The sequence below is a fragment of the Anabrus simplex genome, chromosome 8 (genome assembly GCF_040414725.1).
Source record: "Anabrus simplex isolate iqAnaSimp1 chromosome 8, ASM4041472v1, whole genome shotgun sequence".
NCBI classification, from domain to species: domain Eukaryota; kingdom Metazoa; phylum Arthropoda; class Insecta; order Orthoptera; family Tettigoniidae; genus Anabrus; species Anabrus simplex.
In genome coordinates this window covers 36,605,767-36,632,485 of record NC_090272.1, presented here as the reverse complement: position 1 = coordinate 36,632,485, position 26,719 = coordinate 36,605,767, and the positions used below count along the sequence as shown (strand labels likewise).

General features: G+C 43.8%; 3 non-coding genes across 3 annotated transcripts; all 3 read right to left on the bottom strand.

Annotated features, from left to right (window-relative positions):
- Positions 1–3,481: 3,481 nt before the first annotated feature.
- TRNAV-AAC (transfer RNA valine (anticodon AAC)) lies at positions 3,482–3,554 on the bottom strand. The gene has a single exon. It is a non-coding gene; the product is annotated as a tRNA-Val (tRNA).
- Positions 3,555–21,879: 18,325 nt separating this feature from the next.
- Positions 21,880–21,952, bottom strand: TRNAV-AAC (transfer RNA valine (anticodon AAC)). The gene has a single exon. It is a non-coding gene; the product is annotated as a tRNA-Val (tRNA).
- Positions 21,953–23,415: 1,463 nt separating this feature from the next.
- On the bottom strand, positions 23,416–23,488 carry TRNAV-UAC (transfer RNA valine (anticodon UAC)). The gene has a single exon. It is a non-coding gene; the product is annotated as a tRNA-Val (tRNA).
- Positions 23,489–26,719: the final 3,231 nt, after the last annotated feature.

The window sequence follows — 26,719 nt, the reverse complement described above, 5'->3', positions numbered from 1 at the left end:
TGAACACCGTATTGCACGATCATTGAGAGTGATAAGTTCAAGGAGAGAGCGGACGCGAAGCAGATCCTCTGGTAGCTCTTGGTAGAGCGGTGAACTGTGTTTGGCAAAGGTATCAGATATCTGCAGGTCGCTGGTTCAAATTCCACCCGGGCGAATATTTATATTCAGGGAAACGCACCATAGAATTATTTCCTCGTCATCTCACTTATTCTTGCAATTAATTTGAGTAAGTTGTTTTGCGTCCGCCTCTGTGGTAGTGGTTAATATGATTAGCTTCCAACCCCGGTGGCCAGGTTTCTAAATTTGAAAAGTGGTACGAGGGTTGGAACGGGGTCTACTCAGCCTCCGTAGGTCAACTAAATGGAGGTGGGTTCGATTCCCACATCAGCCATACTAAAAGTGGTTTTTCCTTTTTCCCAATGCTCCAGGCAAATGCCGGGATAGTACATTACTTAAGGCCACGGCCGCTTTCCCCTCTGCCTTGTCTAATCCCTTTCGCTCTTCCGATTCTCTTGTCATCCTCCATAGTTGTATCAGCGACCCAGAGTCTGAAGCTTCAGGACTCTGCACTTCAGGTGGTAGAGGTGGGACCCCTCGCCGAATCCGAGGGAAAGTTAGACCCTGAATGGAAAACAGATAAAGAAGAAGACATCATCTTTAAGCAGAAGTATAATTCGTAACACGCCCTTGCACTTCTGCTGCTCTTACTGGTTCTGTTTGGTCATTCAGTAATTATAACCTCATTCCTACCCGGCGGCGAATCAAACCCGGGTCACCCACGTTACACGTGGGGATACCGAGCAGACAATTACTGAAGCGTCCAGTATAGACTCCAATAAGGAAGGGCCCTCGTACCCCAAACCTTCCTTCATTCCAAGTTCCTGTAAGCGTAGCTGTGTGGGACATTGCCTATAGGCCTACATCACTTCAGTATTAAAAACATGGAGAAAAAGTACTTTTTCCGCCCGGGATCAAACCGGGGACCTTCCGCGTGTAAGGCGGATGTGGTAACCACTACACCATGGAAACGCACGTTCACCGCCGTGCAGAGTTATTGTTGGATTCATGCCTGAGGAAGATAGTGAGCGATACAGTTGAACACCGTATTGCACGATCATTGAGAGTGATAAGTTCAAGGAGAGAGCGGACGCGAAGGTGGTTGCCAGGTAGCTCTTGGTAGAGCGGTGGACTGTATTTGACAAAGGTATCAGATATCCGTAGGTCGCTGGTTCAAGTCCCACCCGGGGGAATATTTCATGTTCAGGGTAACCGCAACATAGAACTCTTTCTTCGTAATCTCTCTTATTCTTGCAATTCATTTGGTTAAGTTGCTTTGCGTCCGCCTCTGTGGTAGTGGGTAATATTGTAACGGGCGGTACACCTCCACGCCGCCATTTCAAATATTGCGCCAGTTGAAATTTCTCTACAGGAGAAAGCCTGAACTTTAACAAACTGTATTAACTCAACGGTTTCTCGGAAGATGTCACTACTGTAAATTTGGTAATTTTGAAGTGTTCTGAACTGTGTCTATTTTGTTTTGTGTTTGTTTGCTCCGTATCAAGAAGTTTGGACAGTCTCTAACAGATGTCTCTACCAAAACATTGATAACACACTCTGGTGTAAACGAATGAACTTTCTTGAAGAAATTTAGCATTCGTAAGTTTTGTTTTTACAAAATTTTGTTCTGTGGTTTGTGGGTTGGCAACAGTTATCCTTTCGTTCCGCCTGTTTTGAATTTAACCAATAACTAATTTTTGTAATTAATTTCTGACCAATAGTGTCTTTCTTTCTCAATGTTGATGTGTAACTTTCAGCTAACCAATAAATGCGAAAGGGTGTGTCTACTCATTCCTGAAGGGTCTCGAATGTTCCACGAGGATATATAAACTGCTGATTTTTTGTCTCGGGGCCACTTCAGTAACATCTTTCTTAGTGTGTGAATATGTATCAGGGGGCGGGAAGCGCCTCTTTCTTCAAGGAGATGGCCTGTTAACATCTTCATTTCTTGCTAGCTCAGCAGTTTAACCCTCCGGGAGGGTTCGAAAACTTTAGTATGTAACCTATTTTTTAAAATGTAAATTCTTATCTGTCTATCTATAAATTACAAATCTGTAAAACGGGATAGAGAGTGCTTCACCCTCTCGAACTCGCCTTCATTTTGAAAGAGGAGGTGACTATTTTTCTTAACCGTTCTTCTCTTCTTTAATGTAGTAACGTTTTCTCATGCGTGTCACCTCCGTGTATGATCGGCCTAGCGCCACATAGGTTTTAGACAAACTTGGTGTAGGAATGCAAGTTATCGCCTCCATTCATTTTGTATTTTTGGCCAGTTACTTAACCCGTTTCGTTTTCCTTCCTGCGTAGGCCCAGTAGATTGGGTACTAGTTACCCCTGTTTCCTTGTGTACTTCAAGGGCAGATAGAAATGAAGTTTGTTGTAGCCTTTGATAGGGTTGTAAAATGAGAGAGGGTCTGCCCTTTTTCTTAACATGTAATTAGGAGCAAGTGCTCCTCGTACTTTGGGGTTTTCTGCCCTTCAGCAATTGCGGTTGTGAGCTGAGAGCTCAGGGATTAGACTTGGGGCTCGAAGCCCAAATCTTGTAACAAACTGTAATTTGTTAATTTGTTGATATCCTACTTGGTACCTGTTATACTTTGTTAATAGTTGATTTTGAAAAGAAAATATAACCTTTGTTATAGTTTCAAATTAACTTTAATTTTGTAGTTGAGACCTACTCCAGCCCACACCTTCTTTCACCTCTAACAACCACGGATATCTCCGTAACAAATACAATTAGCTTCCAACCCCGGTGGCCAGGGTTCGAAACTTGAAAAGTGGTACGAGGTCTGGAACGGGGTCTACTCAGCCTCCGTAGCTCAACTGAGTGGAGGTGGGTTCGATTCCCACATCACCCATACTAAAAGTGTTTTTTCCTTTTTCCCACTTCTCCAGGCAAATGCCGGGATAGTACATTACTTAAGGCCACGGCCGCTTCCCCCCCTTCCTCGTCTAATACCTTCCCATCTTCCCATTCCCTTGTCATCCTCCCCAGTTGTATCACCGACCCAGAGTCTGAAGCTGCACTACTCTGCACTTGAGGTGGTAGAGGTGGGATCCCTCGCCGAGTCCGAGGGAAAATCAGACCCTGAATGAAAAACAGATAAAGAAGAAGACATCATCTTCAAGCAGAAGTATAATACGTAACACGCCATTGCCCATCTGTTGCTCTTATTGGTTCTGTTCGGTCATTCAGTAATTATAACCTCATTCTTACCGGGCGGCTTATCAAACCCGGGTCTCCCAGGTTACAGGTGGGGATACCGAGCAGACAATTACTGAAGCGTCCAGTATAGACTCCAATAAGGAAGTGCCCACGTACCCCAAACCTTCCTTAATTCCAACTTCCTGTAAACTTAACAGTGTGGGACATTGCCTATAGGCCTACATCTTTTCACTATTAAAATAACATGGAGAAAAATGTTGCTTCCGCCCGCGATCGAACCGGGGACCTTCCGCGTGTTAGGAGGATGTGATAACCACTACACCACGGAAACGCACGGTCTCCGCTATCCACAGTTAATGTTGGATTCTTGCCTGACGAACAGAGTGAGCGATAGTGTTGAACACCGTATTGCACGATCATTGAGAGTGATAAGTTCAAGGAGAGAGCGGACGCGAAGCAGATCCTCTGGTAGCTTTTCGTAGAGCGGTGAACATTATTTGGCAAAGGTATCAGATATCCGTAGGTCGCTGGTTCAAATTCCACCCGGGCGAATATTTGTATTCAGGGAAAGGCACCATAGAATTATTTCCTCGTAATCTCACTTATCCTTGCAATTAATTTGAGTAAGTTGCTTTGCGTCCGCCTCTGTGGTCGTGTTGTTACCGTATTTTTGTGGTAGGCAGAGGTGGAAGAAGGTGCGGGGTTGAACGGGTCTCAACCTACGAAGTTTAAGTTAATGTAAAATTTAACAAGGTTATATTCTCTTTTCAAAATCAAGAAATAACAAGCATGGAAGGTACAGAGTAGCAAGGCAACAAAAGAGCAACAACAGTATTTACAGGCTTTGGGCTTCGAGCCCCGAACTCACAATTCTTGAGCAGTTAGCCCAAGCTTTCATGTACATAAGGTTTAACAAAGGGGCGGAACACCCCAATCACGCCCAGGAGCACTTGCTCCAAATTACACAGTAAGACCTCCTAGAGGCACGCAGAAAGAAATTCCAAAAAGCGATCCGCTCTCAAAATTTTAAGCCTATCAAAAGGCCACACCAAACTCCACCTTCAAGTTGTCCTCTAAGGACATAGACACAGGGGTAAAATACCCAACCTACTGAGGCCTATTAAGTGAGAAAATGGTTAATTATTTGACCTCTAAAATAACAAATTGAGAGGAGGCGATCTGCACTCCTAATACATTATGTTTTAAAACCTAATCTGGCTCTAGGCCACTAATACAAGGGCTAATCCCATACTACAGAGGGGACTTTAGAAAAGAACAATTTACATTACATTAAGGAAGAATCGGTTGTGAGAAATAAGTTCACCTCAAAACAATATGAGTGGAAGCTCGAGAGGGTTAAGCATTCTCTGTCCCAATATGTAGCTTAAAAGATAGAATAAATACAAAGTGTCTTTACATTTTAGGGAAAGTTACATGGTGGAAACGCTTCGGACCCGCCCCGAGAGTTAAACTGCTGAGCTAGCAAGAAAAGAAGTTATTAAATGGCCATTACCTGGTTGTTGAACTGCTGCCCGAAGAAAGAGGCGCTTCCCGCCCCCTGCTATGTACTTTACACACTGAAAGATGGTACTGAAGTGGCATCGAGACCCGAAAATCAGCAGTTTATATACTCTCGCGGAAAGTTCGAGTCGTTTATGGAATGAGAACCCCCTCCCACAAGGATTTTATTGGTTCTCCAAGAAAACCCCTACACAATACGAAGAAGAAACATATTATTGGTGGAAAATTAATTCGCGAAATTCAGGATTGGCTAAATTCAAAACAAGGGGAAAGAAAGGGGCATACAGCCAACTTAAACAATAACAGAAAGAAATTTAACAAGAAACAAACTTGTGAAATAAAAATTTCTCCAAAAAACAGTTCCTTCACTTCGCACTAGGGTGCACCATTGTAGTTTTTCACTAGTGTCCTCTAGAAGACAAAGTTCACACTTCTTACTACAGGTAAAACAAAAATACATCAAAAATGACCCAGTTCAAAAACTCCTCAATTTCCAAGTAGTGACATCTTCTGAGAAACTTGAAAATTAATACCGTAGATAAAGTTCAGACTTCCTCCAGCAAAGGAGTTTCAATTGGCGCAAATTTTAAATAAGCGGCGTGGAGGTGTACCGCCCGGTACAGACCTCCCCCCCCCCCAAAAGTTCCTCCAAGGGGGTAACACAGAAGAACATAAACTTTTGTTTGAAAACCGGGTCCAAGTTATGATGTTGATATGGAGATTAATTGCAGAAGCATTTATCAAAATTGTTGAAATTTGATTTGATCCAGTTTCAAAATTTCTCGTAGTAACTGCTGAAGTAATGTCTTTATGTTTGTAGATGTTAAATTCAGAAGGAAATCTTTAGTTTTTAAAGTTGAGGAAAAATTTTCTAAGTCCACCAGGTATTGCAGTAAAATCCAAGAAAAGGTAGTAATGTTGAACTGGAATGTCCATATAGCTGATTAAATATTTTCAAGGTTGATTAAGTTGGATGGCCAGAGCGGCCGCTGCAGCTTGTGTCCAGAGGAGGCCGCTCGGACCCCTCAAGTACCCTGAGATACCGCTCGCCTGCACTATGAGAGGAGTAGTGGTGTTGAAGCACGCCGCGCCCGCGGCGAACATATACAGGCTGCGGGCAAGTAGCAGGTCGTGCGCCGCACATCAGCCTTGGCCGGGAGGAGGGCTCCGGCTCGCCGTACACTGGTCGACCTCGCTGGAGAAGAGGGGGCCCTTCCTCTATTCCAGTAGCGGTACGGCGCCGCGCGGCTGCGGGGGTACTGAAACATTAAAGCTCGACGGCAGAATTTGTTGGACCATCATCATTTTTTGAGGGCACGGGCTTTGTGGAGAGGTTGAGGGGCCAGCGGCGTGCAGATATTTATGGCATTAATAAGCCACTGTGTGTTGTGGAGCAGGAGACGGGAGTGTGGTAATGGCCGTGGCAACGACAGGATGGCAGTTTAACGGTTCGGGGAAGGTTTTACAAAATGCTTACATATAAAACAAATATTATAGAAGGGGCAGAATGCCTTAAAAGTGAAAACTCAAAAAAAAATATAACCTTCATATTCCTGGAGTAAATTTATGTGATTCATGAACCACCGAATTAAAAGCAAAAGCTAACCAATGCAGGGACGTGTCCCACCTGGAATGATCTTCATGATGATAGGCAATAAGCGCGGACCTGAGATTACGATTAACCCGTTCAGCCAGAGATGGTTGAGGGTAATAAGCAGAAGTAGTCACATGAGAGATGGACAGGTCAAAGCAGAATTTACGAAATAGATTAGATGTAAAAGCCTTAGAATTATCAGATACAATATATTGACACGGACCAAAAGAAACAAAGATAGAATTTAGACAAGTAATGGTGGACTGAGCGGTAGCCAGCTTAGTCGGAAATAACCAGGAAAATCTTGTAAAACCATCTACACATACAAAGATGAACTTGTTGGCATTTCCCTTAGACTGGGGGAGGGGTCCTACATAATCAATATACAGGCGTTCCATGGGGCGCGAAGCCTGATGAGAAGACAACATACCTTTCCAGATGAACCTTTCACGAATCTTTTCACGTGTTTTAAAGATTCCAAAATGTCCCCCTAATGGGGTCTCATGATAGTACTTGAAGATCATAGGTACAAGAACAGCTGGAACGACAACCTTCATCATCTTGTCATGCCTCGAAGGGCAACATAAAACACCATTCCTCAGAACATAAGGGACGACATGTTCCCCAAAAGAAAGGGTTTCCATTATAGGAGCCAGCGTCGGATCTTCACGTTGGTATTTCTCGATATCCCTAAAGAGCATGGGAGCATCTGTTAAGAGGGCATTAACATCAAATAGTATGGACTCGGTAGGGGATGAACTGTCGACCGGTTCATGGGTCTGAACGTCGTTGGAAAACATACGGCTGAGTCCATCAGCAACAACATTTTCGGTACCTCTGATATGCCTGACATCGAATTGGAAGGCAGAAATACGGTTGGCCCAACGGGCTATACGACCAGTACGACGCGGCCTACCTAAGGCCCAGCTTAAGGCTTGATTATCTGTCTCCAGGTCGAATTTGACATGTTCCAGATAGGGACGGAACTTTTCTAAGGCAAATAAGACTGCCAAACCTTCGAGCTCATATATGGAATACTTGGCTTCTTGAGCCGATAAGAGTCCTAGATGCATAGGCGATGGGTCGCCTCCCTAGTTCAGTTTCTTGAAGAAGGACTGCAGCTACCGCTGACGACGACGCGTCGGTTTGGACGATGAATTTCTTTGAGAAATCAGGCATAGCAAGGACAGGGGCATTACAGAGAGCTAATTTAAGATCTTCAAAAGCGGCTTGTTGAGAAGGTTCCCACTCGAATTTGATGCCTTTCCTACAAAGAAGGTTCAAGGGCGCCGCTCTATTAGCGAAATTAGGAATAAACTTCCTGAAGAAATTCACCATACCAATGAACCTGGCGATACCTTTAATGTCCTTGGGAGGTTTAAAATCACGGATGGCCTGTGTTCTAGAATGATCGACGGCAACACCATCAGGTGACACAATATGCCCTAGGAATGACATAGAGGGCTTAGCAAAGGCAACCTTGGACAACTTGACAGTTAACCCAGCCTTACGAAGGCGATTGAGAACTTCTCGCAGATATTCTAGATGTTCTTCAAAGGTCTCCGAAAATACGACGACATCATCCAAGTAGTGATACAAGTACTCAAATTTGATGTCGGGGAAGACCCTATCTAGCAGCCTAGTGAGTACAGCTGCTCCCGTGGGGAGCCCGAAAGGCACGCGGTTGTATTCATTCAAATTCCAATCCGTGGCAAACGCTGTAAGATGTTTAAACTTTTCGGCAAGGGGAATTTGATTATAGGCCTGATTCAAGTCCAAAATAGTAAAGAACTTGGCCTTACGAAACCATGAAAAACAAGAATGAAGGTCGGGAAGGGGCACAGATTTAAACACCACCTTCCGATTGAGAGCCCTATAATCGATGACAGGCCTGAAGCCCCCTTGGGGTTTCGGGACTAGAAAATAGGCGAAGAATACGCCGACTTAGAGGGCCTAATAATACCATCCTTCAACATGTGATCGATGATTTCTTTCAGAGCCTTCATTTTAGGTGGTGATAGCCTATAAGGTGGAAAACGGACAGGAATCGAATCCGTGACCTCGATTTTGTATTCAATATGGTCAGTAACACCAAGAGTATCAGAGAACACTTCTGGAAACGACTGACACAACTTACGAATACTATCAGCCTGCTCCTCAGGTAGATGTCTAAAGACTAACAACATCTCATCCTGGGTAGGCGAAATAGATGAACATGATGCAGAATTACATTTTAACAAGGGGATTTTACAATTGGAAGCAAATTTGAATGTGCACGACTTACTCTGAAGATCGAGCACAAGACCAGTGTGAGAAATGAAGTCAGCTCCCAATATGATGGGGCAAGACAAGTGCTTAGCCACAAACAGTTTGATTTTCCATGTAAATTTAAAAATACGAATTTTGACCTGTAAAGAACCTAGAATTTCTAAGGGAGATGAATTAGCCGAAACATATTGGATCGAAGAGGAACAATAGTCAGGAAGTTTACAAACAGATTTCAATTTTGCATACCATACAGCCGAAATAATAGAACAAACACTGCCTGAATCTAATAGGGCTGTTATAGGCTCATTATTTAAATCAATTTTGAGAAAGGGGACCGGTGCGGGGGTATCCGCCGCAATCCTAAGACACTCTTTGGGGCATTCAAAAGATGGATTTGCAGATTGAACGTTCCCTGAATTTTCGATCTGTTTACCAGGGGCTGAGCCTCGGAAAAATGGATTAGTCGACTCAGCCGAAGCCAGTAGTAACTTTTTATTATTGGCATTGGTGGAGTTTGCACGAGAAGTTAAGCAGGAGGGGGTGCTATTTGAATTTGGGCAATTCTTGGCGATATGTGAGAAAGCCCCACATTTAAAACAGCCTTGTGATGAACCAGCTCCATTCCTTGTCCCACTAGACTTGATTGATGGACACTTATTGCGAAGGTGGTCAGGCGACCCGCAAGCATAACATTTACGGGGTGTAATAGGTCGGCGAGGTGGAGGCCGAGGATTACTAAAAGAAGGCGGGGGTTCTTTCGCTACACGCAGGGAATCGGCGTATCTAACTCCTTCCGCTGAGACGGCCAATGCTTCAAGTTCAGAGAAGGTTTGCGGACACGCCGCGAAACACAAATATGACCTATAGGATGGTGAAATGCCTTCCACAATAGCTTGTACAATCTGATCCTCAGAGAAGTGAAGAGCAAATACCCTAGTATAGAATTTAATGTCTTGTATGAAATCAGCCAGATTTTCATCCAATCTCTGTACTCGATAATAGTACTTCTGAATCAGAGATGACCTCGCGCGAGCAGGAATAAAATTTGCAAGCAGATGTGCATGAAAATCTTCAATAGATGACTGTTCGGCAATGGCTCTTAATATTTTATCTGAGAGAATACCAATTGCATAAGGATAAATTATCTGTAAAATTTCACAAGGAGAAAGAGAAAAAATAAGGGCATGATCTTGAAATTCAACTAAAAACCTTAAGAATGAAATAACGTCACTGGTGGTATTAACAGAAAACTTAGAGATACCTCTGAGCAACATAGCTAATGGATGAGGCGAGCTGCTGAACCCAGGTGGCATAGTAGGTAAAGGTTTCAGTGGCAAAGAAGTTAGTTCAGAACGTACATTATTCAACGACGTACGGCGTTCAGACTCGTTGTCCAATGGGGCAGAGATAGTTTGAGCTCCAACGGTTTTCCTATTGACTTCTCACTTAGGAGGCTCTTCCTCGCTACCTACATTCACCGTAGCGGGTAGATCAGTTTTGGGAGGAACTTCCCCAGTTAACAATTGAGTGACCTTACTGGATAATTCAGAAATATTTTCAAGCACCGTACTAGCTTCCTTCCTCTGAACGTCATTCAACATTAGAGACAACAGATCGTTAACCCTATTTGAAAAATGAAATAGCCTGGCTTGCACACGCTTAATTTGATTAGGAGAAGGATCATTTTCGTCAAAAAAACTAACTACAGATGCTAGCCCAGTAGTATTCTCGGTGATCGTGGAAAGAGAGTCGTCAATTTCTTTCTCTCCCAAAGTGGGGATGGAAATGGGCAAATCAAGGGACTCTCTAAGCTTGTTTGTGACTACTGCAACCGTGCCTCCAGATTGCAAATTTCTAACAGTTAATTCATAGATCAACTCCTCCCTGCGCAAATAGTTGAGATGGAGAACATCGCGAGGGCCGGGCATGATGACAGAACAATTTTGAAAAAGAAAAAACAAAATTTCCAGCAACAGAGAAAATTGTTAGAGTTCGAATCAAAACAATGTTTAGCCGTCAAAAGGGGCTAAATTGAGACCCATTCAACCACGCTCTGCTACCACTTGTTACGGAGTTTTCCGTGGTAGTTAGAGGTGAAAGAAGGTGCGGGGGGTGAACAGGTCTCAGGCTACGAAATTAAAGTGAATTTAAAATTTAACAAGGTTATATTTTCTTAGCAAAAAACAAGAAATAACAATAATGGCAGGTACAGAGTAGCAAAACCACTAATCGAGAATGTACAATTACAGAGTTACAGGATTTGGGCTCCGAGAGCCAGACACACAATTCTTGAGCAATTAGCCCAACTTTACGATATACAGAATTCAACAAAGGGGCAGAAGACCCCAATCATGCCCAGGAGCACTTGCTCCCAATTACATCATAAAGCCTCCTCGAGGCGCTCAGAAACAAACTTCAAAAGAGCGATCTGCTCTCAAAGGTTAAGCCTATCAAAGGCCACACCAAACTCCACCTTCAAGTTGTCCTCTAAGAACATAAACACAGGGGTAAAGATACCCAACCTACTGAGGCCTATTAAGTGAGAAAATTTAATTACATGGCCTCTAAAATATCAATTTGAGAGGAGGCGAACATGCGCTCCTAATACACTTTGTTTAAAACCTACTTGGCACTAGGCCGTTAATGCAAGGGCTAATCCCATACTAAAGAGGTGACTTTTAGAAGGAAACAATTTACATTACGTTAAGGAAGAAACGGTTGTGAAAATAAGTTCACCTCAATGCAATATGAGAGGGAGCTCGAGAGGGTTAAGCACTCTCTATCCCAATATGAAGCTTGAAAGAGAATAGATACAAAGATTCTTTACATTTTAGGGAAAGTTACATGGTGGAAAATCTTCGGACCCGCCCCGAGAGTTAAACTGCTGAGCTAGCAAGAAAAGAAGTTATTAATCGGCCATTACCTTGTTGTTGAACTGCTGCCCTAAGGAAGAGGCGCTTCCCGCCCCCTGCTATGTACTTTACACACTGAAAGATGTTACTGAAGTGGCCCAGAGACCCTAAAATCAGCAGTTTATATACTCTCGCAGAAAGTTCGAGACGTTTCAGGAAGAAAAACACCCGCCCACAATCATTTTATTGGTGGATAAAGAAAACCCCTACACAAGATGAAAAAGAAACACATTATTGGTGGAAAATTAATTAAAGAAATTCGGGATTGGCTAAATTCAAAACAAGGGGAAAGAAAGGGTTAATATTGCCAACTTAAACAATGACTGAAAGAAATTTAGCAAAGAACAAACTTTCGAAATTAAATTTTCTCCAAAAAAAAAAAAAAAAACAGTTCTTTCACTTCGCACTAGGGTGCATCGTTGTAGTTCTTCAGTAGTGTCCTCTAGAAGAGAATGTTCACACTTCTTACTACAAGCAAAACAAAAATACGTCGAAAACAACACAGTTCAGAAACTTCAAAATTTCCAAGTAGTGACATCTTCAGGGTAACTTGAAAATTAACACATAAGACAAAGTTCAGACTTCTTCCAGTAGGGGGGGTTACAACTGGCCCAAGGTTTGAATTAGCGGCGTGGAGGTGTAGCGCCCGGTACAGACCTCCCCCCCCAAAAGTCCCTCCAGGGGTGACACATGAAATTCGTTAAAAACAAGGTCCGAGTTATGATGTTGATATGGAGATTAATTGCAGAAGTATTTATAAAAAATTTCTAAATTTGTTCTGATCCAGTTTCAAAATTCTTGTAGTAACTGTTGAAGTAATGTCTTTATGTTTGTAGAAGTTGAATTCAGAAGGAAAATTTTAGTTTTTGAAGTTGAGGAAAAAAAATCTTCTAAGTCCACCAGATATTGCTGTTGAATTCCCAAGTGTAGTAATTGCTGATAGTAAATGTCCATGTAGTTGATTAAATATTTCGATGTTGATTAAGTTGGATGGCCAGACCGGCCGTTGCAGCTTGTGTCAAAAGGCGGCCGCTCGGACCCCTCAAGTACCCTGAGATACCGCTCGCCCGCACTATGAGAGGAGCAGTGGTGTTGAAGCACGCCGCGCCCGCGGTGAACATGCAGGTCGCGGGCCAGTTACAGGTTGTGCGCAGCACATCAGCCTTGGCCGGGAGGAGGGCTCCGGCTCGCCTTGCACCTGTCGTCCTCGCTGGAGTATAGGGGGCCCTTCCTCTATCCCAGTCGCGGCACGGCGCCGCGCGGCTGCGGGGGCACTGAAACATTAAAGCTAGGCGGCAGAATTTTGTTGGACCATCGTCATTTTTTTGAGGGCATAGGCTTTGTGGAGAGGTTGAGGGGCAAGCGGCGTGCAGATATCCATGGCATTTCATCTAAGCCAGCCACTGTGTGTTGGGAGCAGGAGACGGGAGCGTGGTAATGGCCGTGGCGAGGACAGGATGGCAGTTCAACTGATCGGGGGAGGTTTACAAAAAATAATTACGCTTAAAGGAAACAGATTGCAAGGGCAGAAGGCCTAAAAGTGAAACCTCTCAGAGAAAAAAATATAACCTTCCTATTTCTTTCAAAATAATATGAAGCAAGTTAACACAGAAATTACACCGGTTTCACCTGTGACAGCTGAACCCTACATATCCTCTCGGTGGCTGGATTACTTAATAACAACGTAACCGGCGTAAGGAAATCGAGAATGATACACGGCCCATGAAATCTGGGGGCAAGCTTGCCCGCGGGAACAAAGTTCTTGACCATCACCTGGTCACCTACCTTCAAATGGGTGGGTCTCCTTCCACGATAATATCTTTCCCTAACCTTTTCATGAGACACCTTATGATTGGCTTTAGCTTTCTTCCAAAGATCTTTGATATTATCCGGATCTATTGTCTCGGGTAGAATGTCACTCAGAGACCAGAGGTTAGAGAGCGGCGTGTTGGGAACGAACTTGAACATCAAAGAAGCTGGAGTAGACTTGTGAGATTCATGGACCGCCGAATTCAAAGCAAAAGCTAACCAATGCAGGGACGTGTCCCACCTAGAATGATCTTCATGATGATAGGCAATAAGCGCGGACCTGAGATTACGATTAACCCGTTCAGCCAGAGATGGTTGAGGGTAATAAGCAGAAGTAGTCACATGAGAGATGGACAGGTCAAAGCAGAATTTACGAAATAGATTAGATGTAAATGCCTTAGCATTATCAGATACAATATATTGACACGGACCAAAAGAAGCAAAGATAGAATTTAGACAAGTAATGGTGGACTGAGCGGTAGCCAGCTTAGTCGGAAATAACCAGGAAAATCTTGTAAAACCATCTACACATACAAAGATGAACTTGTTGGCATTTCCCTTAGACTGGGGGAGGGGTCCTACATAATCAATATACAGGCGTTCCATGGGGCGCGAAGCCTGATGAGAAGACAACATGCCTACCTTGGTGGACATGGTGGGTTTACTAAGCAAGCAGGATTTACAAGCTTTTACTAGTTCACGGATTTCACCGTCCATACCTTTCCAGATGAACCTTTCACGAATCTTTTCACGTGTTTTAAAGATTCCAAGATGTCCCCCTAATGGGGTCTCATGATAGTACTTGAAGATCATAGGTACAAGAACAGCTGGAACGACAACCTTCATCATCTTGTCATACCTCGAAGGGCAACATAAAACACCAATCCTCAGAACATAAGGGACGACATGTTCCGCAAAAGAAAGGGTTTCCATTATAGGAGCCAGCGTCGGATCTTCACGTTGGTATTTCTCGATATCCCTAAAGAGCATGGGAGCATCTGTTAAGATGGCATTAACATCAAATAGTATGGACTCGGTAGGGGATGAACTGTCGACCGGTTCATGGGTCTCAAAGTCGTTGGAAAACATACGTCTGAGTCCATCAGCAACAACATTTTCGGTACCTCTGATATGCCTGACATCGAATTGGAAGGCAGAAATACGGTTGGCCCAACGGGCTATACGACCAGTACGACGCGGCCTACCTAAGGCCCAACTTAAGGCTTGATTATCTGTCTCCAGGTCGAATTTGACATGTTCCAGATAGAGACGGAACTTTTCTAAGGCAAATAAGACTGCAAAACCTTCGAGCTCATAGATGGAATACTTGGTTTCTTGAGCCGATAGAGTCCTACATGCATAGGCGATGGGTCGCCTCCCTAGTTCAGTCTCTTGAAGAAGGACTGCAGCTACCGCCGACGACGACGCGTCGGTTTGGACGATGAATTTCTTTGAGAAATCAGGCATAGCAAGGACAGGGGCATTACAGAGAGCTAATTTAAGATCTTCAAAAGCGGCTTGTTGAGAAGGTCCCCACTCGAATTTGATGCCTTTCCTACAAAGAAGGTTCAAGGGCGCCGCTCTATTAGCGAAATTAGGAATAAACTTCCTGAAGAAATTCACCATACCAATGAACCTGGCGATACCTTTAATGTCCTTGGGAGGTTTAAAATCACGGATGGCCTGTGTTCTAGAATGATCGACGGCAACACCATCAGGTGACATAATATGCCCTAGGAATGACATAGAGGGCTTCGCAAAGGCAACCTTGGACAACTTAACAGTTAACCCAGTCTTACGAAGGCGATTAAGAATTTCTCGCAGATGATCGAGATGTTCTTCAAAAGTCTCCGAAAATACGACATCATCCAAGTAGTGATACAAGTACTCAAATTTGATGTCGGGGAAGACCCTATCTAGCAGCCTAGTGAGTACAGCTGCTCCCGTGGGGAGCCCGAAAGGCACGCGGTTGTATTCATACAAATTCCAATCCGTGGCAAACGCTGTAAGATGTTTAGACTCTTCCGCTATGGGAATTTGATTGTAGGCCTGATTCAAATCCAAGATGGTGAAGAACTTGGCCTTACGGAACCATGAAAAACAAGAGTGAAGGTCGGGAAGGGGCACAGATTGTAACACCACCTTCCGATTGAGAGCCCTATAATCGATGACAGGCCTGAAGCCCCCTTGGAGTTTCGAGACTAGAAAAATAGGCGAAGAATACGCCGACTTAGAGGGCCTAATAATACCATCCTTCAACATCTGATCGATGATTTCTTTCAGAGCCTTCATTTTAGGTGGAGATAGCCTATAAGGTGGAAAACGGACAGGAATCGAATCCGTGACCTCAATTTTGTATTCAATAAGGTCAGTAACACCAAGAGTATCAGAGAACACCTCTGGAAACGACTGACACAACTTACGAATACTATCAGCCTGCTCCTCATGTAGATGTCTAAGATCTAACAACATCTCATCCTGGGTAGGCGAAATAGATGAACATGTCGCAGAATTACATTTTAACAAGGGGATTTTACAATTGGAAGCAAATCTGAATGTGCACGACTTACTCTGAAGATCGAGCACAAGACCCGGGTGAGAAATAAAGTCGGCTCCCAATATGATGGGGCAAGACAAGTGCTTAGCCACAAACAGTTTGATTTTCCATGTAAATTTAAAAATACGAATTTTGACATTTACAGAACCGAGAATTTCTAGTGGAGATGAATTAGCCGAAACATATTGAACAGGAGATGAACCATAGTCAGGTAGTTTACAAACCGATTTCAATTTTGAATAACATTGATCCGAAATAATTGAACAAACACTGCCTGAATCTAATAGGGCTGTTATAGGCTCATTATTTAACTCAATTTTAAGAAAAGGAACAGGTGCGGGGGTATCTGCCGCAATCCTAAGACACTCTTTGGGGCATTCAAAAGATGAATTTGAAGACTGAACGTTCCCTGAATTTACGACCTGTTTGCCAGGGACTGAGCCTTGGGAAGCAGAATTAGTCGACTCAGCCGAAGCCACTAGTCACTTATTATTAGTGACATTGGTGGAAGTTGCACCAGAAGTTGAGCAGGAGGGGGTGCTATTTGAATTTGGGCAATTCTTGGCGATATGTGAGAAAGCCCCACATTTAAAACAGCGTTGTGATGAGCCAGCTCCATTATTTGCCCTACTAGATTTGATCAATGGACACTTGTTCCGAAGATGGTCAGGCGACCCGCAAGCGTAACATTTACGAGGTGTGACTGATCGGCGAGGTGGAGGCCGAGTATTACTAAAAGAAGGCGGGGGTTCTTTCGCGACACGCAAGGAATCGGCGTATCTAACTCCTTCCGCTGAGCCGGCCAATGCTTCAAGTTCAGAGAAGGTTTGCGGGCACGCCGCGAAACACAAATATGACCTATAGGGTGGTGAAATTCCTTCTACAATAGCCTGTACAATCTGATCTTCAGGAAAATGAAGAGCAAACACCCTAGTATAAAACTTAATGTCTTGTATGAAATCAGCCAGATTTTCATCCAATCTCTGTACTCGATAATAGTACTTCTGAATCAGAGATGACGTCGCGCGAGCAGGAAGAAAATTTGCAAGCAAGTGTGCGTGAAAATCTTCAATAGATGACTGTTCAGCTATGGCTCTTACTATTTTGTCTGAGAGAATACCAATTGCATAAGGATAAATTATCTGTAAAATTTCACAAGGAGAAAGAGAAAAAATAAGGGCATGATCTTGAAATTCAACTAAAAACCTTAAGAATGAAATAACGTCACTGGTGGTATTAACAGAAAACTTAGAGATACCTCTGAGCAACATAGCTAATGGATGAGGCGAGCTGCTGAACCCAGGTGGCATAGTAGGTAAAGGTTTCAGTGGCAAAGAAGTTAGTTCAGAACGTACATTATTCAACGACGTACGGCGTTCAGACTCGTTGTCCAATGGGGCAGAGATAGTTTGAGCTCCAACGGTTTTCCTATTGACTTCTCACTTAGGAGGCTCTTCCTCGCTACCTACATTCACCGTAGCGGGTAGATCAGTTTTGGGAGGAACTTCCCCAGTTAACAATTGAGTGACCTTACTGGATAATTCAGAAATATTTTCAAGCACCGTACTAGCTTCCTTCCTCTGAACGTCATTCAACATTAGAGACAACAGATCGTTAACCCTATTTGAAAAATGAAATAGCCTGGCTTGCACACGCTTAATTTGATTAGGAGAAGGATCATTTTCGTCAAAAAAACTAACTACAGATGCTAGCCCAGTAGTATTCTCGGTGATCGTGGAAAGAGAGTCGTCAATTTCTTTCTCTCCCAAAGTGGGGATGGAAATGGGCAAATCAAGGGACTCTCTAAGCTTGTTTGTGACTACTGCAACCGTGCCTCCAGATTGCAAATTTCTAACAGTTAATTCATAGATCAACTCCTCCCTGCGCAAATAGTTGAGATGGAGAACATCGCGAGGGCCGGGCATGATGACAGAACAATTTTGGAAAAGAAAGAATCAAAATTTCCAGCAACAGAGAAAATTGTTAGAGTTCGAATCAAAACAATGTTTAGCCGTCAAAAGGGGCTAAATTCAGACCCATTCAACCACGCTCTGCTACCACTTGTTACGGAGTTTTCCGTGGTAGCTAGAGGTGAAAGAAGGTGCGGGGGGTGAACAGGTCTCAGGCTACGAAATTAAAGTGAATTTAAAATTTAACAAGGTTATATTTTCTTAGCAAAAAACAAGAAATAACAATAATGGCAGGTACAGAGTAGCAAAACCACTAATCGAGAATGTACAATTACAGAGTTACAGGATTTGGGCTCCGAGAGCCAGACACACAATTCTTGAGCAATTAGCCCAACTTTACGATATACAGAATTCAACAAAGGGGCAGAAGACCCCAATCAAGCCCAGGAGCACTTGTTCCCAATTACATCATAAAGCCTCCTCGAGGCGCTCAGAAACAAACTTCAAAAGAGCGATCTGCTCACAGAGATTAAGCCTATCAAAGGCCACACCAAACTCCACCTTCAAGTTGTCCTCTAAGGACGTAAACACAGGGGTAAAGATACCCAACCTACTGAGGCCTATTAAGTGAGAAAAGTTAATTACATGGCCTCTAAAATACCAATTTGAGAGTAGGCGAACTTGCGCTCCTAATACACTTTGCTTAAAACCTACTTGGCACTAGGCCGTTAATGCAAGGGCTAATCCCATACTAAAGAGGTGACTTTAGAAGAAAACAATTTACATTACGTTAAGGAAGAAACGGTTGTGAAAATAAGTTCACCTCAATGCAATATGAGTGGGAGCTCGAGAGGGTTAAGCACTCTCTATCCCAATATGAAACTTAAAAGATAGAATAAATACAAAGATTCTTTACATTTTAGGGAAAGTTGCATGGTAGAAAAGCTTCGGACCCGCCCCGAGAGTTAAACTGCTGAGCTAGCAAGAAAAGAAGTTATTAATCGGCCATTACCTTGTTGTTGAACTGCTGCCCGAAGGAAGAGGCGCTTCCCGCCCCCTGCTATGTACTTTACACACTGAAAGATGTTACTGAAGTGGCCCAGAGACCCTAAAATCAGCAGTTTATGTACTCTCGCAGAAAGTTCGAGGCGTTTCAGGAAGGAAAACACCCGCCCACAATCATTTTATTGGTGGATAAAGAAAACCCCTACACAATATGAAGAAGAAACACATTATTGGTGGAAAATTAATTAAAGAAATTCGGGAATGGCTAAATTCAAAACAAGGGGAAAGAAAGGGTTAATATTGCCAACTTAAACAATGACTGAAAGAAATTTAGCAAAGAACAAACTTTTGAAATTAAATTTTCTCCAAAAAAAAAAAAAACAGTTCTTTCACTTCGCACTAGGGTGCATCTTTGTAGTTTTTCAGTAGTGTCCTCTAGAAGAGAATGTTCACACTTCTTACTACAAGCTAAACAAAAATACGTCGAAAACAACACAGTTCAGAAACTTCAAAATTTCCAAGTAGTGACATCTTCAGGGTAACTTGAAAATTAACACATAAGACAAAGTTCAGACTTCTTCCAGTAGGGGGGGGGGGGTTCACCTGGCGCAAGGTTTGACTTAGCGGCGTGGAGGTGTACCGCCCGGTACAGTGTCTACTGCAACCGTGCCTCCAGATTGCACATTTCTGATAGTTAACTCATAGATCAACTCCTCCTTGCGCAAATAGTTAAGATGGAGAACATCGCGAGGGCCGGGCATGATGACAGAACAATTTTGATACAGGACAAATCAAAAATTCCAGCAACTGAGAAAATTGTTAGAGTTCGGATCAAAGCAATGTTTAGCCGTCAAAAGGGGCTAAATTGAGACCCATCCAACCACGCTCTGCTACCACTTGTTACCGTATTTTTGTGGTAGGTAGAGGTGAAAGAAGGTGCGGGGGTGAACGGGTCTCAACCGACGAAATTAAAGTTAATGTAGAATTTACCAAGGTTATATTCTCTTTTCAAAATCAAGAAATAACAAGCATGGAAGGTACAGAGTAGCAAGGCAACAAAAGAGCAACAACAGTATTTACAGGCTTTGGGCTTCGAGCCCCGAACTCACAATTCTTGAGCAGTTAACCCAAGCTTACATGTACATAAGGCTTAACAAAGGGGCAGAAAACCCCAATCACGCCCAGGAGCACTTGCTCCAAATTACACAGTAAGACCTCCTAGAGGCACGCAGAAACAAATTCCAAAAGAGCGATCCGCTCTCAAAATTTTAAGCCTATCAAAAGGCCACACCAAACTCCACCTTCAAGTTGTCCTCTAAGGACATAGACACAGGGGTAAAATACCCAACCTACTGAGGCCTATTAAGTGAGAAAAAGGTTAATTATATGACCTCTAAAATAACAATTTGAGAGGAGGCATCTGCACTCCTAATACATTATGTTTTAAAACCTAATCTGGCTCTAGGCCACTAATACAAGGGCTAATCCCATACAACAGAGGTGACTTTAGGAAAGAACAATTTATATTTCATTAAGGAAGAATCGGTTGTGAGAAATAAGTTCGCCTCAAAACAATATGAGTGGGAGCTCCAGAGGGTTAAGCACTCTCTATCCCAATATGTAGCTTAAAAGGTAGTATAAATACAAAGTGTCTTTACATTTTAGGGAAAGTTACATGGTGGAAACGCTTCGGACCCGCCCCGAGAGTTAAACTGCTGAGCTAGCAAGAAAGGAAGTTATTAAATGGCCATTACCTGGTTGTTGAACTGCTGCCCGAAGAAAGAGGCGCTTCCCGCCCCCTGCTATGTACTTTACACACTGAAAGATGGTACTGAAGTGGCACCGAGACCCGAAAATCAGCAGTTTATATACTCTCGCGGAAAGTTCGAGGAGTTTTTGGAATGAGAACACCCTCCCACAAGGATTTTATTGGTTCACCAAGAAAACCCCTACACAATACGAAGAAGAAACATATTATTGGTGGAAAATTAATTCGCGAAATTCAGGATTGGCTAAATTCAAAACAAGGGGAAAGAAAGGGTTATACAGCCAACTTAAACAATAACAGAAAGAAATTTAACAAGAAACAAATTTGTGAAATAAAAATTTCTCCAAAAAATAGTTCTTTCACTTCGCACTAGGGTGCACCATTGTAGTTTTTCAGTAGTGTCGTCTAGAAGAGAAAGTTCACACTTCTTACTACAGGTAAAACAAAAATACATCAAAAATGACCCAGTTCAAAAACTCCAAAATTTCCAAGTAGTGACATCTTCTGAGAAACTTGAAAATTAATACCGTAGATAAAGTTCAGACTTCCTCCAGCAGAGGAGTTTCAATTGGCGCAAATTTTAAATAAGCGGCGTGGAGGTGTACCGCCCGGTACAAATATGATTAGCTTCCAACCCCGGTGGCCAGGTTTCTAAATTTGAAAAGTGGTACGAGGGCTGGAACGGGGTCTACTGAGCCTCCGTAGGTCAACTGAGTGGAGGTGGGTTCGATTCCCACATCAGCCATACTAAAAGTGGTTTTTCCTTTTTCCCAATGCTCCAGGCAAATGCCGGGATAGTACATTACTTAAGGCCAGGGCCGCTTCCCCCTCTTCCTTGTCTAATGCCTTTCGCTCTTCCCATTCTCTTGTCATCCTCCATAGTTGTATCAGCGACCCAGAGTCTGAAGCTGCACTACTCTGCACTTGAGGTGCTGGAGGTGGGATCCCTCGCCGAGTCCGAGGGAAAGTCACACCCTGAATGGAAAACAGATAAAGAAGAAGACATCATCTTTAAGCAGAAGTATAATTCGTAACACGCCCTTGCACTTCTGTTGCCCTTACTGTGTTCTGTTTGGTCATTCAGTAATTATAACCTCATTCCTACCCGGCGGCGAATCAAACCGGGGTCTCCCACGTTACAGGTGGGGATACCGAGCAGACAATTACTGAAGCGTCCAGTATAGACTCCAATAAGGAAGTGCCCACGTACCCCAACCTTCCTTAATTCCAAGTTCCTGTAAACTTAGCAGTGTGGGACATTGCCTATATGCCTACATCTTTTCACTATTAAAATAACATGGAGGAAAAGCTCTGTTTCCGCCCGGGATCGAACCGGGGACTTTCCGCGTGTTAGGCGGATGTGATAACCACTACACCACGGAAACGCACGGGCTCCGCTATCCACAGTTAATGTTGGATTCTTGCCTGACGAAGATAGTGAGCGATACAGTTGAACAACGTATTGCACGATCATTGAGAGTGATAAGTTAAAGGAGAGAGCGGACGCGAAGCAAGTCCTCTGGTAGCTCTTGGTAGAGCGGTGGACTGTAGTTGGCAAATGTATCACATAACCGTAGGTCGCTGGTTCATATCGAACCCGGGAGAATATATTAAGTTCAGGGAAATCGCACCATACAACTATTTCCACGTAATCTCACTTATCCTTGCAATTAATTTGAGTAAGTTGCTTTGCGTCCGCCTCTGTGGTGTAGTGGTTAGCGTTCGATTCCCGGCTCTGCCACGAAATTTGAAAAGTGGTACGAGGGCTGGAACGGGGTCCACTCAGCCTCGGGAGGTCAACTGAGTAGAGGTGGGTTCGATTCCCACCTCAGCCATCCTGGAAGTGGTTTTCCGTGGTTTCCCACTTCTCCTCCCGGCGAATGCCGGGTACCTAGCTTAAGGCCACGGCCGCTTCCTTCCCTCTTCCCTCCCTATCCCTTCCAATATTCCCATCCCTCCACAAGGCCCCTGTTCAGCATAGCAGGTGAGGCCGCCTGGGCGAGGTACTGGTCATACTCCCCAGTTGTATCCCCGACCAAGAGTCTGAAGCTCCAGGACACTGCCCTTGAGGCGGTAGAGGTGGGATCCCTCGCTAACCTGGAGGGTAAACAGATGATGATGATGAAGTTGCTTTGCGTCTGTCTCTGTGGTAGTGGTTAAAATGATTAGCTTCCAACCCCAGTGCCAGGGTTCGAAATTCGAAAAATGGTACGAGGGCTGGAACGCGGTCTACTCAGCCTCCGTAGGTCAACTGAGTGGAGGTGGGTTAAATTCCCACATCAGCCATTCTCGAAGTGGTTTTTCGTTTTTCCCACTTCTCCAGGATAATGCCGGGATAGTACCTTACTTAAGGCCTCGGCCGGTTAACCCCCTTTCTTGTCTAATCCGTTCCCATCCCAATCTTTTGTCATCCTCCCCAGTTGTATCACCGACCCAGAGTCTGAAGCTGTACTACTCTGCACTTGAGGTGGTAGAGGTGGGATCCCTCGTTGAGTCCGAGGGAAAATCAGACCCTGGATGTTAAACAGATAAAGATGAAGACATCGTCTTCAAGCAGAAGTATAATTCGTAACACGCCCTTGCACTTCTGTGGCTCTTATTGGTTCTTTTTGGTCATTCTGTAATTATAACCTCATTCCTACCTGGCGGCGAATCAAACCCGGGTCTCTCGCGTTACAGGTGGGGATACTGAGCAGATAATTGCTGAAGTGTCCAGTATAATATCCAATAAGGAAGTGCCCACGTATCCTAAACCTTCCTTCAATCCAAGTTCCTGTAAGCGTAGCTGTGTGGGACATTGCCTATAGGCCTACATATCTTCAGCATTAAAAACATGGTGAAAAAGTACTGTTTCCGCCCGGGATCGAACCGGGGACCTTCCGCGTGTAAGGCGGATGTGATAACCACTACACCACGAAAACGCGCGTTCTCCACTATCCACAGTTAATGTTGGATACTTGCCTGAGGAAGATAGCGATACAGTTGAACACCGCATTGCACGATCATTGAGAGTGACAAGTTCAAGGAGAGAGCTGACGCGAAGCTGATCGTCAGGTAGCTCTTGGTAGAGAGGAGGATTGTTGTTGGCAAAGGCATCACAGATCCGTAGGTCGCTGGTTCAAGTCCCACCCGGGGGAATATTTTAAGTTCAGGGTAACCGCAACATAGAACTATTTCTTCGTAATCTCACTTATTCTTGCAATTCATTTGAGTAAATTGCTTTGCGTCCGCCTCTGTGGTAGTGGGTAATATTGTACCGGGCGGTAAACCTCCACGCCGCCATTTCAGATATTGCGCCAGTTGAAATTTCTCTACAGGAGAAAGCCTGAACTTTTACAAACTGTATTAACTCAACGGTTTCTCGGAAGATGTCACTACTGTAAATTTGGTAATTTTGAAGTGTTCTGAACTGTGTCTATTTTGTTTTGTGTTTGTTTGCTTCGTATCAAGAAGTTTGGACAGTCTCTAACAGATGTCTCTACCAAAACATTGATAACACACTCTGGTGTAAACGAATGAACTTTCTTGAAGAAATTTAGCATTCGTAAGTTTTGTTTTTACAAAATTTGTTCTGTGGTTCGTGGGTTGGCAACAGTTATCCTTTCGTTCCGCCTGTTTTGAATTTAACCAATAACTAATTTTTGTAATTAATTTCTGACCAAAAGTGTCTTTCTTTCTCAATGTTGATGTGTAACTTACAGCTATCCAATAAATGCGAAAGGGTGTGTCTACTCATTCCTGAAAGGTCTCGAATGTTCCACGAGGATATAAAACTGCTGATTTTTTGTCTCGGGGCAACTTCAGTAACATCTTTCTTAGTGTGTGAATAAGTATCAGGGGGCGGGAAGCGCCTCTTTCTTCAAGCAGCAGTTCATCTACAAGGTAATGGCCTGTTAACATCTTCATTTCTTGCTAGCTCAGCAGTTTAACCCTCGGGGAGGGTTCGAAAACTTTAGAATGTAACCTATTTTTTAAAATGTAAATACTTATCTGTCTATCTATAGATTACAAATCTCTAAAGCGGGATAGAGAGTGCTTCACCCTCTCGAACACGCTTTCATTTTTGAAAGAGGAGGTGACTATTTTTCTTAACCGTTCTTCTCTTCTTTAATGTAGTAACGTTTTCTCATACGTGTCACCTCCCTAGCTTGGGATTAGCCCCAGTATGATCGGCCTAGCGCCACATAGGTTTTAGACAAACTTGGTGTAGGAGTGCAAGTTATCGCCTCCATTCTTTTTGTATTTTTGGCCAGTTACTTAACCCGTTTCGTTTTCCTTCCTGCGAAGGCCCAGTAGATTGGGTACTAGTTACCACTGTTTCCTTGTGTACCTCAAGGGCAGATAGAAAAGAAGTTTGTTGTAGCCTTTGATAGGCATGTAAAATTGAGAGCGGGTCTGCCCTTTTTCTTAACATGTAATTAGGAGCAAGTGCTCTTCGTACTTTGGGGTTTTCTGCCCTTCAGCAATTGCGGTTGTGAGCTGAGAGCTCAGGAATTAGACTTGGAACTCGAAGCCCAAATCTTGTAACAAACTGTAATTTGTTAATTTGTTGATCTCCTACTTGGTACCTGTTATACTTTGATAATAGTTGATTTTGAAAAGAAAATATAACCTTTGTTTTAGTTTTAAATTAACTTTAATTTTGTAGTTGAGACCTACTCCAGCCCACACTTTCTTTCACCTCTAACAACCATTGATATCTCCGTAACAAATACAATTAGCTTCCAACACCGGTGGCCAGCTTTCTAAATTTGAAAAGTGGTACGAGGGCTGGAACGGGGTCTACTCAGCCTCCGTAGCTCATCTGAGTGGAGGTGTGTTCGATTCCCACATCAGCCATCCTCGAAATGGTTTTAGTTTTTCCCACTTCTCCAGGCAAATGACGGGATAGTACGTTACTTAAGGCCAGGGCCGCTTCCACCTCTTCCTCGCCTAATACCTTCCTATCTTCCCATTCCCTTGTCATCCTCCCCAGTTGTATCACCGACCCAGAGTCAGAAGCTGCACTACTCTGCACTTGAGGTGCTAGAGGTGGGATCCCTCGGCGAGTCCGAGGGAAAATCAGACCCTGAATGGAAAACAGATAAAGAAGAAGATATCATCTTCAAGCAGAAGTATAATTCGTAACACGCCCTTGCCCATCTGTTGCTCTTACTGGTTCTGTTTGGTCATTCAGTAATTATAACCTCTTTCCTACCCGGCGGCAAATCAAACCCGGGTCTCCCACGTTACAGGTGAGGATACCGAGCAGACAATTACTGAAGCGTCCAGTATAGACTCCAATAAGGAAGTGCCCACGTACACCAAACCTTCCTTAATTCGAAGTTCCTGTAAACTTAGCTGTGTGGGACATTGCCTATAGGCCTACCATTTTTTCACTATTAAAATAACATGGAGAAAAAGCTCTGCTTCCGACCGGGATCGAACCGGGGACCTTCCGAGTGTTAGGCGGATATCATAACCACTACACCGCGGAAACGCACCGTCTCCGCTATCCACAGTTAATGTTGGATTCTTGCCTGACGAAGATAGTGAGCGATACAGTTGAACACCGTATTGCACGATCATTGAGAGTGATAAGTTCAAGGAGAGAGCGGACGCGAAGCAGATCCTCTGGTAGCTTTTGGTAGAGCGCCGAACTGTATTTGGCAAAGGTATCAGATATCCGTAGGTCGCTGGTTCAAATTCCACCCGGGGGAATATTTATATTCAGGGAAACGCACCATAGAATTATTTCCTCGTCATCTCACTTACTCTTGCAGTTAATTTGAGTAAGTTGCTTTGCGTCCGCCTCTGTGGTAGTGTTTAATATGATTAGATTCCAACACCGGTGGCCAGGTTTCTAAATTTGAAAAGTGATACGAGGGCTGGAACGGGGTCTACTCAGCCTCCGTAGATCAACTGAGTGGAGGTGGGTTCGATTCCCACATCAGCCATCCTCGAAGTTGTTTTAGATTTTCCCACTTCTCCAGGCAAATGCCGGGATAGTACCTTACTTAAGGCCACGGCCGCTTCCCCCTCTTCGTTGTCTAATCCTTTCCCATCTTCCCATTCCCTTGTCATCCACCCCAGCTGTATCCCCCGACCCAGAGTCTGAAGCTTCAGGACTCTGCACTTGAGGTGGTAGAGGTGGGATCCCTCGCTGAGTCCGA